This window comes from Epinephelus fuscoguttatus, linkage group LG8 (assembly GCF_011397635.1).
Source record: "Epinephelus fuscoguttatus linkage group LG8, E.fuscoguttatus.final_Chr_v1".
Lineage (NCBI taxonomy): Eukaryota > Metazoa > Chordata > Actinopteri > Perciformes > Serranidae > Epinephelus > Epinephelus fuscoguttatus.
In genome coordinates, this window is record NC_064759.1 from 45,001,259 (window position 1) to 45,022,211 (window position 20,953).

Genomic DNA, 20,953 nt, shown 5'->3' on the forward strand with positions numbered 1-20,953 from the left:
ACCTCCTGAAAAGTGAGCTTTTCTGCCAAGAAATTATTACAATGATCAGTAATATAACCACAGATTCAAACCTCTTAACCTATAGAAGCAAATGGGAATATTTAAAATACAAAGTACGCCAGATTTCTATTTCAGATAGCAAAATATTAAGCAGGGAAAGTAAGGAAAAAGAGATGGAAATCATTACAGAAATAAACAGTATATGTAATAAATCATCTCTAAATGAGAACAGCAAACAAAAACTTATACTTTTGCAATCGTCACTGGATAACTTCTATCTTTCTAAAGCCAAAGGAGCATATATTAGATCAAGAGCGAAATGGATAGAAGAGGGAGAGAGGAGTTCTGCATACTTTTGTAGACTGGAAAAAAGGAGACAAGAACGAAATGCAATAAGAACACTACTGATAGATAATCAAGAATGTACTGACCCAGACTTAATTTCTAAGGAAATCTTTAAATTTTACAGTGAGCTGTACTCCTCTTCTTATTCACCCTCAGATGCTGATGCTTTCTTTGAGCATATTAAAAAGTGAATCCCCAGAATTGATGAGTATTTCAAAAGCATGTGCGAGGCTGAGATAAGTATGGATGAAGTGGAAAAAGCCATAAGATGCTTAACATTAGACAAGTCCCCGGGCTCAGATGGTCAAACAAGCAACTTTTATAGACATTTCTGGGTACATCTTAAAGATCTCTTTTTTTGTATGTTAAAAGAAATATCTGAATCTCATATTCTTCCAACTACTATGAAACAGGGGTTGATCACTCTCATCCCTAAGCCTGGTAAAGATTCCAAATTAATTGACAACCTTAGACCCATAACCTTGCTCAATACTGATTACAAACTATTAACACATATTTATGCAAACAGACTGAAATCTGGTATTACACAAATTATCTCAGATACACAATCTGGTTTTATTAAAGGACGATCAATTCATAATAATATACGGCTTGTGCTTGACTTGCTGGAATACAACCATCTAATTGAAGATGAAGGTTTTATTTTGTTCTTAGATTTTTTTTAAAGCGTTCGACACAGTCGAACGTAAGTTTATTTTTAGCACCTTAGAACTATTTGGTTTTGGAGAAAACTTCATTAACATGATTAAACTAATTTATAAGGATACTAACAGTATAGTCATACTACCACAAAGAACATGTCCAAGATTCTCAGTTAATAGAGGAATTAAGCAAGGCTGTCCCATTTCTCCCTTACTATTTATCACAGCAGCGGAAATGCTTTCTATTCTTATAAAAAAAGAAACAGATTTTGAAAATTTGATGGTGTTAGGCAAACAACTGGCAATTAGCCAACTGGCTGATGACACAACCATATTCATGAAAAATACTGAACAAATCCCCTAAGTCCTCAATACAATTAATTTCTTTTCCAAGGCATCTGGACTAAAATTAAACCTTAAAAAATGTGAATTATTACCAATACATCGTTCCCCTCTAACAACAATTCATAATATCCCTGCTAAATCAACCATTAAATACTTAGGCATACACATTACTAAGGACATTAACACTCTAGATAACCTCAACATTTGGAATACTTTAGATAAATGTAAATCATATTTAAATATGTGGTCTCAAAGAGACATCTCTATTGTTGGTCGAATTTTCCTCACAAAAATGGAATGTCTCTCAAGATTCATTTACCCAGCCTATTCGCTATCACTCTCTCAAAGTGCAATAAAGATTATAAACCAAGCAAACTTCAATTATATATGGAATAGGAAAACACACTACATCAGAAAAGGAATTATGGTTAAAGGATACGAGAAGGGAGGTCTTAAAGCCATCGATATAGATTGTATTAATGGCACCATTAAAATTAATTGGCTAAGATCCTTGTTAAGAGATGAAAATAGCCAATGGTTCCACATCCCAAACCATATTTTTCATCAACAGGTTTTACTATACTGGAAAATGATTTTCAAGCATAATTTTAGTCCCCATAACACCCCATTATGGAATTGCAGGTATGTCTTACTTAGAAATAAATCCATTTTTTACCAAAATTGATTAGAGAAAGGAATATGGTCTGTAATGCATCTGTTAGATAACACTGGAAATATTATACCCTTTGCAGAATTTTGCTCCAAATTTAATCTTAATGACAGAAGGCAATACAATAATATAATCAAAGCAATTCCTCAATCTATAATTATAATGTCTAATAACTTACTTCAAAGTAATATTAACCCAAATCTTCCTTCATTTTTGGTGAATGGTCATAATCTCAATAGCTTAAAGTTGCCTAACGTCACAATCCAGCAAATCTTTATTAAAGAATTATATCCATTCTCAACAAACAGAAACTCAATTCTACAATTATTCTCTAAAAAGGAAGCTGAGAATTTAAGGGCCAAATTCTTTAAGTATCCAATTGCACCAAAAATGAAGGAAGTTCACTTTAAAATTCTTAATGGAATATACCCTTCTGCTGAATTTTTACGATGTCATTTTGGTTTTGAGCATAACAATTGCTCATTCTGTGATGATGAATTTGAAACCACAGAACATTTATTTTATGATTGCAAGTTTATTCATGTCTTTTGGGAAGATTTACATGACTGGTTATTCCCCAAATTTGTCAATTTCTCCAATTTAACAAAAGAGAGTATTTTATATGGCATACCTGTAAAAGATCCAACACATGATCTGGGAATTAATATAATCATCATCCTTGCAAAATTTTTTATACATAAGAACAAATTCATGAAAACAAAACCCCAAATCTATGTTTTTCATAAGGAGTTGTGTCATTATTTCTCATCTTTAAAATGCATGGAGAAAAAGACGGCTGTGAAGCTTCGTGATTTAGTAGAGGAGCTTAACCTCACAGAGTTCCCCGAGCTCTCTCCCCTTTATTTCCTATTTCTTTACTTAATAATTTTTGTTGTTGTTTTAATTTGCATATGTATTTATTTTCTTTACTCTCAGTAATTGGGTAAACTTTTACTGTGACATTTTGACTATTTGTACTGTTAAAACCCATATTGAGGCTTGTCTGTAGCCTATTTGGTTGTATAACACTGTTCTATGCCAAATTGTATTGTAAATTTGTCAATAAAAAAAAAAAAAAAAAAATCCTCTGAGCCGTGTGTACTTCCTATTTGGGCGATTATCATTGGCACACTTCAAGTCAGGTGACGCTGGAACTCGTTGTTGATTGGTTTGCGGTATAGCACGCCATAGCGTTTGCCTGATTAGTTTATCAGACATAAGTTTAGTTTTCATAAAAATATGATCAAATTGAGACTGCCAACAAACGGAAACTTGTTCAGAAAAAATATATTAAGTTAATGTTAAAAAAGCAGCTACTCTATCGCTGAGGATCGATCATTTCAAAAACAAAAGCAGATAGCGACCTTCGGCCCACCGCCTAGGAGACGAGGCGGAGAAATAAGAGAGTTGAGCGTAAGAGAAAGACATGGAACTTGTTCCTAAACCAAATGCCACGGCATTTATTTATATATATATTTCTTATTTATATTTATTCATATATTGTTTTTGGTTGTTTTTTTTTTCAAGTGATAAGAGACTGAGAGTCCATTTTATTGTTTTTGGTTGTTTGATTTTTTTTTTCCTATTACAGTGCACTTTTTATCAACAGGGACTGAGAGTCTATTTTTTTGTATTTATAAGGTATATATTTATTTATTTTGGTATTTTTACGTGTTATTTCGGATATTTAAATTTTCTTTTTTTGCATTCCTAAATATTCTAGTTAAATAAATGTTTATTTCTCTTTAAAAGGGTGAACTTGCATCATTACGCCTTTATTATCATTATATAAGTTTAAAAAATGGTCTAAAACAGCAAAATTACAACAATAATAAAAATGGTCTCTTGCAACGTCTATTACATAGTGATACGATAATAATTTATTTGAGGAATTTCAGTCAGGATTTAGAGTGCATCATAGCACTGAGACAGCTCTAGTTAAAATTACAAATGACCTTCTGATTGCTTCAGACAAAGGACTCGTCTCTGTACTTGTTTTATTAGATCTTAGTGCGGCGTTTGACACAATTGACCATCAAATTCTGCTGCAGAGACTGGATCACTTAATTGGCTTAAAAGGTTCAGCACTAAGCTGGTTTAAATCTTATTTATCTGATCGTTTTCAATTTGTTGACGTTCGCAATGAACCATCCTTACGTACTAAAGTTTGTTTTGGAGTTCCGCAAGGTTCTGTGCTCGGACCAATCCTGTTTACTCTATATATGCTTCCGTTAGGTAACATCATTAGAAATCACTCTATAAATTTCCATTGTTATGCGGATGATACTCAGTTGTATTTATCAATGAAGCCAGAAGAAAGCAATCAATTAACTAAACTCCATAATTGCCTTAAAGACATAAAAACTTGGATGAGCACCAATTTCCTGATGTTAAATTCAGACAAAACTGAAGTTATTGTTCTTGGCCCCAAACAACTCAGAGACTCTTTATCTGATGACATAGTTTCTCTAGATGGCATTGCTCTGGCCTCTAGCACTACCGTAAGAAACCTCGGAGTAACATTTGATCAAGATTTGTCTTTTAATTCTCATTTAAAGCAAACCTCACGGACTGCATTTTTTCATCTGCGTAATATTGCGAAAATTAGGCCTATCCTGACCCGAAAAGATGCAGAAAAATTGGTCCACGCTTTTGTTACCTCAAGGCTGGATTATTGTAACTCTCTATTATCAGGTAGCTCTAGTAAGTCCTTAAAAACTCTCCAGCTAATTCAGAATGCAGCAGCACGTGTACTAACAGGAACTAAGAAAGCGATCATATCTCTCCTGTTTTAGCTTCTCTGCACTGGCTCCTGTAAAATCCAGAATTGAATTTAAAATCCTACTGTTAACTTATAAAGCTCTAAATGGTCAAGCTCCATCATATCTTAGAGAGCTCATAGTGCCATATTATCCCACCAGAACACTGCGCTCTGAGAACGCAGGGTTACTCGTGGTCCCTAAAGTCTCCAAAAGTAGATCAGGAGCCAGAGCCTTTAGCTATCAGGCTCCTCTCCTGTGGAATCATCTTCCTGTTACGGTCCGGGAGGCAGACACCGTCTCCACATTTAAGACTAGACTTAAGACTTTCCTCTTTGATAAAGCTTATAGTTAGGGCTGGCTCAGGCTTGTCCTGTACCAGCCCTTAGTTAGGCTGACTTAGGCCTAGTCTGCCGGAGGACCACTATATAATACACCGGGCACCTTCTCTCATTCTCTCTCTCTCTCTCTCTCGTTTCCTATTACTGCATCTAGCTTAACCGGCCATTCTGGATGTCACTAACTCGGCTTCTTCTCCGGAGCCTTTGTGCTCCACTGTCTCTCAGATTAACTCATATCACAGCGGTGCCTGGACAGCGTGACGTGTGTGGTTGTGCTGCTGCCGTGGTCCCGCCAGATGCCTCCTGCTGCTGCTGCCATCATTAGTCATTAGTCATACTTCTTCTGTTATTATACACATATGATTATTGTCACACATGTATACTGCCAGGTATTAATACATACTTTCAACATATTGTACCGCAGTAACCAGAACTATAACTATAATATTATTACTTCCATTAATGTTGTTGTAAGATCCTGTCATTACCTGCATATCTCTCTCGCTCTCTCTCTCTCTCTCTCTCTCTCTCTCTCTCTCTCTCTCCCTGTGTCATATGGATTACTGTTAATTTATCATGTTGATCTGTTCTGTACGACATCTATTGCACGTCTGTCCGTCCTGGAAGAGGGATCCCTCCTCAGTTGCTCTTCCTGAGGTTTCTACCGTTTTTTTCCCCCCGTTAAAGGGGTTTTTTTGGGGAGTTTTTCCTTATCCGCTGTGAGGGTCTTAAGGACAGAGGGATGTCGTATGCTGTAAAGCCCTGTGAGGCAAATTGTGATTTGTGATATTGGGCTTTATAAATAAAATTGATTGATTGATTGATTGATTGATACGGCTACGCTGAACAGAAAGACGTGCTGTGTAAAAGTTTAAAAGTTAAAGTCGCCACGTCCCGCGGCAACATGACCAATCTATATCAGCAGTTGAGACAGCACAGAGAAAAGTAGGAAGAATGCATGAGAGAGAAAGCCAAGTAATGTTAAAGACAAAGGGACAACTGAAAGCCGCCAGAGCCTCATAAAACAACATCCAAGCACAGTTACGCAAACATTTGTAAGTGTCACGGGGAAATCACGGACTCCGTAACAAACTATATAATGACAAATGGAAAAATTGAGCATTTTTGCTCGGTTTCGGCCCACTTGACATGCTGCTGTGTTGTGCTATGGCGTGCTGAAATTTGTCATTTACGTGACAACGCCTGAACGCAACACAGGCTCGCTCCGCTGAAGGTACAGGGCCGTGCTGCGCTGCTGTGTGAGCAGCGTGTTTGACTGTGCCCAGTCAGTTGATGATCATTTACACTATGTCAGGTCAGGTCAGTGCCCCCCTAATATAATGTAGGGGAAAAACTGAATCAAGCAAGTAGACTAATGATACCATTTTTTTTATATTGTAATCGCAATCGCAAATGGCTGGAATCAAAAAAAGACATCTCTCAAGCTATTATTGGCAAAAGTTTATTTTCCCATTTTTTTTGCCCAGGTCCTCTGAGCATCCTGATTTTGATTGGCTCCCCAGAATTTTCCACAAGGATTTGTGTAACCCGGGTGATAAATCCCATTTTATTGACAAGAGACATTGAAGTTATTGACGTTAGGACATGGTGACGTCACGTGGGTCGACGTCGTCGTCGCGGCCGATCACGTGTACGTATTCAGCCGCTGTGGTTCAGTCTCAGCAGGAGCAGTGGGTAAGCTGCATGAGAGACGAGCTACAGGTTGGTTGCACTAACTTCGCTACTTTTCCCGTATAACTGATAACTGATGGCTAAACAATGTATCAACTTGTAGGAGCCTCTTACCATGCCGAAACCGCCGTGCTGAAACCCGCGACGAACGAGTGTTTAGCAGACGCATGGACTGGTGAGTCAAATTGTTTGTAGCTGTTAACGTTAGCTTAGCCGGCGCCATTCACTTTAATGGACGCTGTTAGTTTAGCCGCCGCCATTCACTTTAATGGACGCGGTTAGCTTAGCTGATGCCATTCACTTTAATGGGCGCAGCTAGCGCCTGGCTAACCAAACATGCCTGGTTCTTTGATATGGGAAGCTAAGGGTTATTCAGTGAATGAACTATTTGAAAGTACATTGCTGTAATGGATTTAAAGAGCACTTTGCTAGGCATGTAAGCACTGAAGTCATGTGAGTTTGATTGTATTGATGATATGTATGTACCATGCCTGTTAAACAATATTCTAAATGTTTATGATTTGTGATAATTGCAAATGGTATTTATTTATTTTTCTACTGCTAAATGATGAATAATTGGAAAATTAACTATAGTGCAACTAGTGCTTTGTTGAATTATGTGCGCAATGGATTACTGTTTAGTAGTGATATGAATTAATGTACACTGTGATTTATGGGAACTTTGGTCCTGTTCTCCAGGCCACGGTTTTGATTGATGGCGAGCTAAGGAGCAGGCCTAGAGCCTATAGACTGACAGATTGCTGAAGAGCCGCATCCTTCCTGCCAGGCTGGTAGGGGGCTCTCTGTAGCTCACAAGAACTCTCACCCCGCTCGCTGCCCCCATTGCCACTACACCCACACATTCCCTTCACACACACTCTCTCACTCATATTCCCCCTGGACTCAATCTCAAACCCAGACGTGGGTTTCAATGAACTGTGGGTGGGCGCTGAGGTCATGATTTGTGTTCATGCTGAACCGAGTATTTGGGAGTGTACAATTGTTGACGCTGAGATATATCTGTGTCAGTTGAAGTCTTATTGCGGATATTGATTATTTGATGTGCATACTCAAGTAATTGAATGAGAGTTGATTTACCTTGAACTGCTGTTCCTAGTCCATATTTACAAATTGATCAATCTACTCACTGTACATAATTGCACTTTAAATATTGTATGTCATTTACTATTTTTTTTTTCCAATACATGGTACCATTTAAAAGCATCTCAGTCTCTTGTCTACTCCTCCTTGAGCGTCCTCTAGACTTCTAATCACTATCACTGTGCTTTACTGGGTTATACGTCACCCTGACATTTTGAGGTATCAATACAGTGGTTATTAGTCCTAGTATGTTAAATTAATTTGACCCAGGTGCTACATTTGGGTTTACATAAATTGATGTGTTAGATGAACATATTAGTGAAGAAAGGTAGTGATAAGCATTTTTTTCACAGATGGTCTATTCTATTTGCTAAAATTCCCTAACTATAACTGAAATGTTCCTTATTTTTATAATAAAAACAAATGACCAAAGTTGCCAAAGGTCAAAGTTCAGTCCCCACCAAGAGGATTTTGTCTGTCTTTGACACTTGCACTATTGTCTGTTCAAATAAATGAAAAGAAATGGATCCTTGTGCATTGGACAGTGACTTCTGTGTACCCTTAGGACTCTGACACACCAAGCCTGCGGTCAGCTGTCGGTCAAAGTTGGGCCATTGGTTAACGTCTTTTGCCCTAGTTGGTGCAATGTGTCACACTGTTGCCCCTTGTCAGTCCCTGTCAACTTTTTTCTTTTAGCTGATTCAGCATGTTGAATTGGCATCAGCAATGCCAGAGCTCGTCAGTGAATGAAATCACTCTGATTAGCAATTCAGCTCATCTCATTGGAAGAAAAACGGAGGTGGGGAAAGTAAACAAAGAGCTAAAGTCAAGAGGGAGTGAGAACAAGAACATGTTCCATAAGGTCAGATTATTTTTCATCCACTGAGCTCTTTAGCAGAAACGTTTCCTGATGGTTTGTGTTATTGTTTACTGCCGCACAGTAAATACGCTCTGTTCTATCAACATTGGATTGTGTTATTAATATACTGACTGGCTTAAGTATAATCTGTAGTTCAAGCTTCAGCCCTAGAGCCAGTGGAAAAACAACTTACAGCTGAGAGATGAGCAAGGAGATCTGGGCGCTCGTAACTTGGTGGGAAGTTTACCGTAGTTCATGTAAACACACTACCCACACTGTTACCATACAAAGCTGGTTGAAAATTGGCAAAGTATCCCTTTTTTTTTTAAAGATTATTTTTGGGGCTTTTGCCTTTAATGGACAGGACAGTGTGTGAAATGGGGGAGAGAGAAAGAGCGGGGAATGACACGCAGCAGAGGGCCGCAGTCCGGAGTCGAACCTGCGGCCACTGCAACAAGGCAGTGCATCTGTACGTGGGGCGCCAGCACTATCCACCATGCCCTGGCAAAGTATCCCTTTAAGGATTTATTTCAACCAAAACCAAGTTGATGATTGTACATTCACTGAATGTAGAGTCTGTATACAGAGACTACTTAGACACAAACACCTTTGGAAAAATAGGGTCCAGGTTGAAAAATACCCTATAAAGTGAAGAAGGCCACACACCAACTCTGCAGCATTATACTGAATGCTTTAATTTCCCCGTTTTGCGGGCGTTTTCATAAATACTGACTGTATCTAGGAGTGCTGATGAGAAAAGCTTAACCACATGTTAGAGATGAGTAAGTAACCAGGTACATTTAGTCTACTCCAGTCTGTACTGAAGAACGCTGCTGAGGTACGTCTAACGCAAAGTTGAAGTAGCTGTTGATAATTACAAATAGGGTTGCAGGGATAACCAGTTTCAAGGTATACCATGACATAAAAGTTGACAGCTGTCATACCGTGTATATTTGCTTATCTACAATACTGGAGAAAAAATTCAACTGGACAGATAATCTCCCCTTATTTACAGTTATTTTCAAAGGGAAGACTTTTTACACATACTTTCATTAACAAAATGGCTTCAAGTGTCAAGTGTTTATGGTAATAAAATGATTGTTCAACCAAAAACAAAACCTTCGGTTTTCATTCCGTGAAAGGTCATAATACCATGATACCCTGAAACTGCAATGTTTTTTGGAGACAGTTATCGTAGCATTGCAACCCCTATTACAAAAGTGCTTTGAATATAAAACAGTAAGAAACAGATGATAACTGATATAATCTGGATTATTTTAAATCAATCTTGTATCTTTTAGTCTGACTTTTCTATAATGGACTGGCAAAATGAATATAATCATTTATTTCTTTAACAATCTAATATTGTTTTTATAAGTCCATCTACAACTATAGATGATAATAACAAAGAAAAATCAGGATATGCTGTGAACTAACAGACTGAGAGAGTATACCATATGTTTATAAAGATATTTTCATTTTGTCAATGTCTTTCCATTTGTTGAAGTGTCATATTTACAGAGGGCTGTGTGAAGTGGTGTTCTGTAGGCTACTGTTTGTACATACAGTCACATTTGGGCCATCAAAAATGCACTTTGGCCACCAAATTTTGTGGGTTGGTGGCCCATGGTGCAAAAGCTTAAAAGTATTCTTTCCAGTCTATCGATGTTTTAATTAGGTCACTGTTCTGCTGTTACAGCCGGTCCATATGAGCCTATACAGCTTTGGTCCGGCTGTAGTTAAGACTGGAATAACACGTTATGCGCGCGCGCACACACACACACACACACACACACACACACACACACACACACACACACACACACACACTCAGACTGCATACATATACAGAGGTACTGTTGCCAGGCGAGACATAGTCAGTTTCAATGTGAGACCCAGAAATAGTCCCAGTAAGGACAGGTGGAGAGGTCACATGCAATAGCCCCCTTGCCCAAATGACTGACTGACTGACAGACCAGACAGACAGACAATTACATACTGTATATGCATGTAACAGGGCTGACTGTTGTTATAGTTTGTCTTTTTGTTGTAAATGTTTGGACTAAATATAACACATGCATGTGAATCAAGAGACAGACGTGCATGTGTGTCAGAGCATGAATCACTGTATGTGCATATGAGGTTATGTCACTGGTCACATTCAGGGCCTACTATCATACTTCACACAGAGAGTGGAGACATTTTGTCTTATTCACGGCACCTGCCTTCAGCATGATGTAAAATAATTTGGATCTCAATTGGAATATGTTTAGATGATTGCTTAGGATTAAGCATAATGGTTCATATGAAGGGCTAAGTGGGATTTATACTTCTGCGTCAAATTGTAGTCTCTGCTTAGACTCATACCCGACACTGTAGCCTACGCCATAGCCTGATGTGCACCTCTCCAGAAATGTAACTGTGCATAGCGCAACGAAGACCTCCTGTGTATTTCTGTAAGCTGAAAGCTTTTTTTTTTAAATGATAGCAAGGTGGTCCTAACAAATTTGACAGAAGTGGTAAATGAATTTAATTCCGTTTTTGTAAATGTTGGGCCGAATCTTGCAAAAACTATTAAACAGTGGTGGCTGCTGGTCTTTCAAGGAGGGGAAGCTCATTTTCGGCCTACATCATAAAATGTGTCCGTTTATTTATACGTAAATTCTACCCTCTGGGGCTGCTGCGCGAGGCTTGTGTGACTGTCTGTGAGTGCTTTGGGACGTTGGAGGGGCTCACAGCAGCACCCGCTGCTCGCTGGGGACAGTAACTGCAGAGTGACAGAAGTCAGAGTCTCCAAACACGAGTACAGTCTCCAATAACACCAGAAAAAGATGCTAGATTTGTCACTAGTTGTTTTTAACAAAGAAAAAGTCACTAAGAGGATTGGAAAAGTCTCCAGATCAACTTGGAACAACGGAATGAAACTTGAAAAATACTCCAGTGGTGGTTTATATTTCAAGATCGCTGATTTGCTCATTTCGCTGTCAATCAAAAAGGATTCAGCCTCAGACAGATCATCCAATCATCATGCAGAAGTCCAGCGTCCAGGCCAGCTGAGGCCAGCCCACTGCCCCATAGACCCCCAGAGACACTGAGCGTCCGATGGGCGGGACAAAACCGAGCATTTATCCAATGACTGTCTAGTTTCACTGCAGTGGAACAACCCTCTCTACGCTTCCCCACTGAAGTCTTTGGATGCTGAGCTTCGACACTGTTTAATGCACTGTGACGCTACGGGAATGAATAAGCTGATTCTGAACAAAAGTTGAACGCGTGAATGTAATGAAATGTAAACACAACAGTACATATTTGACCACTTATTTCTTTACATTTTAGGGGAAGCTGAGCTTCCCTTGCAGTCTTAGAGCAATCGCCACTGCTATTAAACAACATAATAATGGACTAGCAGAAGGTGGCTGGAATGGGGAAAGTAAAGTATTGCAATCTATATTTCTTGGAGAAGTGAATGAGAGTGAAATAATTTCTATTGTGACAAAATTAAAAAATAAGACTTCAACAGACAGTGATGGGATTGACATGATCATTGTTAAAATAACCATTGACTGCATAATTAAACCTTTAACTTACATTTTTAATCTTTCCTTTTGTACAGGTATTTTTCCAAATAGAATGAAAATTGCAAAAGTTATTCCACTCTTTAAAGCACAATTTTCTAAAGTGCTGGAGAAACTGTTTAATTAAATTGGATTATTTTATCGAAAAAAATCAATTGTTAAGTGAGAGTCAATTTGGTTTTCGAATAAATCGGTCCACAAGCTTTGCTCTAATGAAGTTAAGTTAAGAAATTACCACAACAATAGAAAGCAAGAAACACACAATTGGGGTTTTTATTTATTTAAAAAAAGCATTTGATAATATTGACCATAAAATTCTTATTTCAAAACTATATTCATATGGGGTGAGGGGCGTGGTTTTAAACTGGGTACAAAGCTATTTAGATAATAGAAAACAATATGTGCACTTTTCTGGTAATAGATCTGATCATATGAACATTGATTGTGGAGTCCCACAGGGTTCAGTCTTGGGGCCTTGGGGTTTCAATTTATATATTAATGATATATGTGAAGTGTCAAAATCACTACAGTTTGTGTTGTTTGCAGATGACACAACTTTTTTTTTTGTTCAGGTGATGATTTAAAAAGTCTTGCAAAAGGTATAGAAAAGGAAATGGTGAAACTGAAAAATGGTTTGATGAAAATAAGTTGTCTCTAAATTTGAACAAAACACAGTTTATGATTTTTGGCCACCAAAGTAAGGAGGCTAATGTATCACATTCTTTAGAAAGAGTTTTAATTGACAGAGTGTCAGAATTTAGGTTCTTAGGTGTGATCATTGATGATAAATTGACATGGAAAGCTCATATAGCTCAGGTAAAATCAAAGGTGTGCAAGAATATTTTTGTTCTGAATAAGGCTAAGTATGTGTTAAATTATAAAGCAATGAGGATTTTATATCGCTCACTAATTTTGCCTTATTTAAGTTACTGTTCTGCAGTCTGGGGTAATACATGCTCTACCAACATGAATCCTTTATTTTTATTACAGAAAAGAGCAGTGACAGTTATTCATAATGTGGGTTATAGAGAACATACCAACAGGTTATTTATTGAATCAAGATTATTGAAACTGGAGGATTTGGTTAAACTACAGACACTCACAGTCATGTTCAGGGCAAGATGTAAAGTATGACCAGAAAATTTGCAAAAGTTGTTTATTTTTAGTTCTGATATTGAAGATCATCCCAGGAAATTTTAAACTTAACTTTAAAGCAGATGTGTATTTCTGTTGCTGGGGTTAAGTTGTGGAATTCCTTACAGGGTGATTTAAAGGGCTGTTTGAACATATTTCAGTTTAAAAAAATGTTTAAAGAAAGAATGGTTGCATTGTATGAACTTGATAGTTAGGTTTCTATATTATATGAGTGTTGAGACAGATAATGAATTTATTTCTGTTTTCTTTTCATGTTAATGTTATATTGACTACAGAGTAACTGTAATTGGGCAGACCATCTGTTTCTATTGTTTATTTTTATCTTGAGGGAGGGGCAGGTAAAATGAGAGGGACCCAGCTGCAGACATGATGGCAGACATGGGAGCCGCCAGATATCCAATCCATACCCGAAGTCCATACCGGAAGTTAGGGCTGGGTGATAAATCGATTTTATCGATTAATTCGAATTTGTAGTTTAGGCCGATTTGTTTTAATGAAAATCGAGTTTCTATTTACAGTCCGCCACCACCGCTCCACGCTGGGCTCCTGTAGTTCAGAGTGGGCTCCCCCCCGCGCTTGATACACATACAACATGGCAGCGTGTGTGCTCACCTGTGTCTGTGTGTGTGCGTGCGTGCATGTGTGTGTGTGTGTGTGGGCATCAGGGCCAAACTCCGCCGTGCGCGACACAGAGAGCAGAGGAGGATTTTAGACGCGCACCATGTAGGGACATAAATGACATGCCGTTGTGTAAATAAGATAAATAAGTGTTAACAACGCCAAGCTGGCAGACCCCCGAATCGTAGTAAAGGGACCCCCGAAGACCATTAGCTCCTTTAGCTTGTGTTAGCTCGTTGTGGCAACAACACATAAACAACAGGACTTCGTCTGCGTTAAAGAACGCCACTTTATTTTCAGCACTGCAGGGATGATGCACAGCCTCTGTCATCAGTGTCTGACGTTTACATAGAGGGAAATAACTCAAAAACAGCATGCAGAACTGTGTTGGCTTCTCCACTGTGGCTGCTCGATGTAAACAACAGAGCACATGCCTCACTTTCTTCCTGGGGCGCATCCGTCTGACGTCACACACCACACCCGGCGCACTGACGTCTCATACCTCCTACATCAACTACACACACACAAGCCACACACATCAGGCTCAGCCTGTAACATAAGGCTATTTAGTTTGTTTAATAAAAGGACAAGGTATAGACCGGTTCTATAGGAAAGGTAACTTTAAATGACTTCTGTTGTGATCCAGTATGATGGTAGGGGAAACACTGCCGTATGATAAGAAAGGGGTCCGGTGGAAAGCGATCACAGATGCAGTCGCCATGCATATTGCACGAGATATGGTGCCCATATATAGGCTACCGTGGAAAAGCTGGGGTTTATTCACATGCTGAAAGTTTTGGACCCCAGGTATGTGCTACCAGGCCACAAATATATTTTTTTTAACTAGGAGGGGAAAAAAATCAATTCAAATTGTGAATCGGATTTTTTGTGAAAAAATCGGAGATTTTTTTTTAGGCCATATCGCCCAGCCCTCCCGGAAGTTGGTCTGTGTGTGTATTATTTGCCGAAGAAGAAGAGGAAGAAGACAACGGAGAAGACGAAGAGAAGAATGCAAACAATACACGCAAGAAAGAGTGGTAAGGGAACGAGTCTTTTAATTATTAGAATTAGACAACTTTATTGTCATTGTACATTGTACAACGAAATTCTATTCGGCACTTAGCACTAGCAGTAATTTTAACACGTGTGTTATGTTCTCTAAGATGCAATTCTTGTCGTTTTAGTAATGTAAAGCACTAATACACATACACATATGGATATATAAATGGCTGTAGTGCCATGAGTCCTTTAGATCGGTAAAATATGGTTGATGTTCAGTATGTTTTCCAGCTATCAATGTTGATTGACTTCTCCTTTTTTCAGATGCACCCCTCTATTTTGAGTGACGAAGCCAGTCTGGGGCACACAACCCTTTCACCATCCGAGTTTGGGTGTCCTCTCTGCCCCAAATTTAAAACCAAAAATGAGAGCGCGATCCAGAGGCACCTGGAAAAACCATACGGAAAATGCAGTTCATTTCCATGGTATGCTGATGAGAAGTATCTGTTTGAGATCATATACTTCGTCTACATTTAACAGTAATGTTTTTTTTTCCTTTGTTTTTTTCTACTTTTGAGATTGATATGGATATCTGGAATAAAAACTTGTTCACAAAAAAGAGAACTCCAATTCTACTTCTTTATGTTAAATACAATAGTGTTATATTGTGTTCCTGAAATAGAATACATCTGACAATATGACAATCTAATTATTACGTTCATTTAATAGTTAAATAGTTACAATTAACCATACTGATGTAAGTGTAAGTATTTGTTGTGTCCATGGTTTTCAGTTGTTTTGAATGACATGATAGTAATCTGCATGTTGCAACTGTAGCCCAATAAATGAAAGTGCTCACTTTATTTAATCTTTGTTAAAAATTAATCCAACTAAAATAGAATAGAATAGAATAAATCTTTATTGTCCACCAGGGTGGAAAATTGTCTTCGGCTCACCAACATACAGGACGTAGCGTAACATAAAACATAACAGAGCTAAAATATGAACAAAGCCAAAACACAAGATAAAAATTCATATAGATACATTTTTAAAAGATGAATAAATAAAATAAAATACAGTGCTATAAAAGTATGGTAGAGCAGTTCATGTCATTATCTGTGGTTTAGTCACTTAGTAGAGTTAAGGATGCTAATAGCACCGGGGACAAAGTACTTTTTAAAAGCCCCTTTAGCCAGAGGAACTCTGTAGCGCTTCCCAGACTTCAAGAGCTCAAACTGGCTGATGAGAGGATGGAAGCTATCTGCCAGTATTCTCCTCACTTTCCTCCTTGTCCTCAGAGGCTTTGGGTGTTTTCCCACTATTTTGCTCACCATTGACACAATCCTATTTAGTCTATGCTTGCATTTTGAGCTTAGGTGACCAAACCAAACAGAAAGATGATAGGTGAGAACACTCTCAACATGAGTGGTGAACACAAGCTCCAGGATCTGAGGACTGACACCAAGGCTGCTTAGTCTTCTAAGAAGACTGAGTCGCTGTGAACATTTCTTGAACACATAGTCTGTGTTTTCAGAAAAACTCATCTGGCTATCAAGAACTGTGCCCAGATATTTAAATTTTTCTACAGTTTCAACAAGTTGGCCATCCAGTGAAACTGGTTCAGTTGTCAGATCCTGTTTTGAGCAGAAAGTTACCTCCTTTGTTTTAGCCACATTGATTTCCAGCTGGCTGCTGTGGCACCATGCTTCCAGGTCCTTAATATGGGCCACATAGGGAGCCTCACCAGAAGGGTAATTTTCCTGCAGCAAGCCTACTAAGGCCATATCATCTGTGTACTTTATCAATTTAAATTTACAATCATTGATAGCAAATACATTGGTAAAGAGCGAAAAAAGTACAGGAGAGATAGCGCTACCTTGAGGACAGCCTGTGCTTAGAATAAGCTCACCAGACAGAGTGGTGTTTGCATACACCCTCTGAGGGCGGCTAGACAAGAAGTCCCCGATCCACAGTACAAGGTCCCTAAAATTCATGTGTTTGCTGATTTTCTGCAATTTTTGTAGGTTTAACTTGTTGAGGTCAATGTTATTCCAAACAAAACATGATTGTATTTAAAATAATTGTTGAAATAATTGTATTATTATTATTATTATCATTATTATTATTATTATTATTAATATTAGTTGTTATTATATATTTATAATAGTTGGTATAATTCTTGGTTGCTTCAAAGTTTGTACATGTATTGCTAAAATAAATAATATAAAAAAGACAGACTTAAAAACCGACTTCTGGGGAAAAAAAAAACTGACTTCCGGTATGGACTTCCAGTATCGTAGACGCAAAGAAGATTAACTTCCGGTATGGACTTCCGATATGGATTGGATATATGGCGCCACCCTTGTCCGCCATCTTGTCTGCAGCTGGGTACTCTTGGGTAAAATAAGATTTTCTTCTTCCTGCTCATTTTCAGTCATGAAATATGTTTTAGTTGATAGCTGTTTTTGTTTGTATGATTTTGAATATTGCCATGGTCGGAAAAAATAAATAAATATATGCATAAAACCATTTCCCTCAGTGGAATCAACAATTTTATTTACTTTTAATTCACATATATAAAAAAAATAATAAATTGTGAAGACAATAAAGCTCCCACAAAATGGCATCATTAGTCCTGTGTGTGATTTATCTTGTCTTTACATGAGTAGAGAAAAACTCTAACTTATGCAATTTAAAATGTCACAGGCTTTTGCTAATAATGTTAGCATGTTGTACTTGTGGGGAATACTTGTTTAGTATAAGACAGTTGTTTTGTCTGTGAACCTTGTGAGCTGTACTGGAGCTGAGTTTTTTATCGTTCCCTTTGTTAAAAATTGCTGTTGTTTCTGGCTTCATATGAGAAGAGAAAAAGTATGCTAGTTGCTAAGCTCATTTATATAATGTAAAACGCCATAGACTTGTGCTAATAATGTTAGCATGTTGTATTTGAGGGGAAAATGTGTCCAGCAAAAGACAAGTGTCTTATCTATGAATCTTGTGAGTTATAATGAAGACAATTTTTGTGTGTGTTTGAAACTGTTACTATTAAGCCATGTTCATTGTATGTTTTAGGTGTGTTTTGAATAGGTCCAAGTTTAACACTTCACAGAAACACCAACGCCAACTAGTATTTTGGAGGTGTAACTGCAGCGCTACACAGACACACCACAGCTCAAGTATAAATGCTCACAACCAGGTCCGTAGCCAGAGTTTAGAAATTAGTGAGGTCCAGAATTTGAAAAGGAGCGGGTATTAGTACAACAATAATGGTTAGGGATGTCCCGATCCGATATTCAGATCAGTGTCGGCCGCCGATATTAGCAAAAAACGTGCATCGGATCGGACTGCATGGAAAAATGCAGATCCAAGAACTCCGATCCAGTTTTTCATGGAATCCGGTATACGGTATAAATGGAATCCCTTCACGGTAACGGTATATATCGCGGTATAAATTAAAGTGTAAAAGTTATAATAGAAGTGTTTCTGAATGGGTTTTGTAGTCCCTTAGCAAAGCTAAATTGATTAAAAAAAAAAAAAAAAAAGAACAACAAAAGCAAAGATATAATGTATTTTTTAGAGCATTTATTGTGCAGAATGCAGATCTCAAAACTCAAAATTAAAACCCAGTACTCTATGGTGCAAAATGTCCCCTGGGATCTATATCAAAAGGTAATTTCCTTCGTTTAGCAAAATCCTAAATGACTGAGTTGTGTTTTTTCCAGCTGGACCTTTATGCTCTGCCATTTCTCCTCTTATCATCACGCTGTAACCTGTGACAGGCTGCTATGATACCACAACTATCACACATTCACATATGGAGTTTTTGTGGAGCCCCTAGCGTCACATAGGTTTACATTACCAAAGGTTTATGACAAACTCTCTTGCCGAAAACCAACTCCCGTGTGCGCACAGCGAGAGAGGAGAGGGAGAGACGCTGTGCTGCTGCCAGAGGAGACACTGAATGAGTTCCCTCTGAGCGGTAAATCGCTAAAAGAGTCTGAGAAGTCTGGGGCTGTTCATAAGACATTAACTCACTCACTCACAAGTTCTCCAGCAACACATGTTGCACGTGCTACGCTAAATCACGGAAGTGTGCGCAGTTTTGCAAAACTGTACCCACGGTACACAGTATATTTATTTTTCTCCCCCCTGAGCTTCAGGACAATGACTACAAGAGGGAGTTAAACCACTTTTTAACATTATTTAACATTAGAAAACAGAGGGGATATCAAATATAGACTGATGTACCAAGTACATTATATACACAGTAAACCTCTGATAATTAAAGTTTGCACACACAAATAAATATCATCCTGAATTCACAAATTCTTTATTCATTATTGCTTTTTATGCACTCATCTAACTTTTTTCTTTTAGTTACAGGACTGATGTTTTCCTAACCAGAAAAAAAATACATTACCCTGCTTTGCCTCTGATTGGCTAGTACTCGTTGCCATCAAGGTCAGAGCAATTAGAAGCAGGATGTGGGTGGGAAAAAACTCTGCTGTCTCCTATGTGTATGGGGAAAGGGGAGGGACAGAGGGAACAGGCAAGACAAACTATCCTACGTTTAAATAACATATCGAAAATATCTGCTTGACAACTTATTATGGAGCTGGGCACAAGCCCAGGCCACATGTAGGTCTACGGCGTAGGCTCAGTGTAAAGCTGTCACACAAGTATAAAACCGCATCAAGTCTCTGCACAAAAGACGTTAACACTAGAAACTAATTGAACTATAATTCAATTTGAGACCGCCAGACCGAAACTGTCTCTTTTTGTCTAACCAAGGTCTGGCTGTTTGGTCCGGGAAATTGGTTTGGATCAAACTGAAAAGTCCTTAAATTTGGATCAAACAAGGAAGGTGTGAAAAGGCCTGAAGTTGTGCAGATGGTTTGGATTGTTTTGACCAGGTTATGGTCTATCAACTGATGTGTTTACAGGCTTGTTAGACACCGTACAATGGTTTGTTGTACTGACAGACAGGATTTTACAATAGATTTTTACATTTTTGGGAATCCTGTGGGTCACAGGATCCATGTCGGATTCTCCAGGATGGGAGTCAGTTCCACTATTCATCACATGACTGGGATGGGACAGGAAAAATAAGTCAATGGGATGGGCGTGACAGGAATCATAATAACAATATTTAGCAATGTGAAGCTAGCAGCTATGAGATGAGCTCCACAGAGTATAGGAAAAACATGCCTGTAAGTATGAACACACAATTTGTTTGATGTTAAGAATGTGAAGTAAAATGGATAATTTCTTAAGATATCATTGCGACTGCAATACTAATTTCTGTTAGCATGTTGGGGGAAGTTCCCATTATGTGTTACCATCGAGTTAACGGAATTATTTCAACATTATACTATATATTGCATAGCGAGTGGGTCACCAATAATTATTATCATTACTATTATTTTTTATTTTATCTGTTTTTGTTTGTTTGTTTTTTTCTTCCACAAATTGTATTGTTAATTTCTTGTTTAATGTTATATGGTTCTAGTTATGGTTACATCCATGTATGTTGAAAATGTATCTGAAAGTTAAATAAATAAAAACCTTCAAAAAACCATAGTGTATCTTTATTCTTATTCATTGAGACTATAAACAAATTAGAATCCTGTGTTGCATGAGATTAGGGATGTCCCGATCTGATATTCGGATCCGTATCGGCCACCGATATTAGCAAAAAAAACGGGCATCGGATCGGACTGCATGGAAAAATGCCGATCCATGAACTCCGATCCAGTTTTTCACAGATTCCGTGCCAGGTTTCCGGCCAGCCCAGTGCGCCCCAATTCAAGCAGTCCATTCCAGTGATCCGCT

At 38.1% G+C, this 20,953-nt stretch overlaps 1 protein-coding gene and 1 long non-coding RNA gene across 3 annotated transcripts in view; one reads left to right on the plus strand and one right to left on the minus strand.

Moving 5' to 3' along the window:
- The window catches only part of dyrk1b (dual-specificity tyrosine-(Y)-phosphorylation regulated kinase 1B), a 173,084-nt gene that overhangs the window by 111,853 nt on the left and 40,278 nt on the right, over positions 1-20,953 (minus strand). The window lies entirely within an intron of this gene.
- On the plus strand, positions 6,683-8,930 carry LOC125892889 (uncharacterized). The gene is made up of 3 exons (XR_007449797.1): positions 6,683-6,844; positions 6,918-6,989; positions 7,514-8,930. It is a non-coding gene; the product is annotated as an uncharacterized LOC125892889 (long non-coding RNA).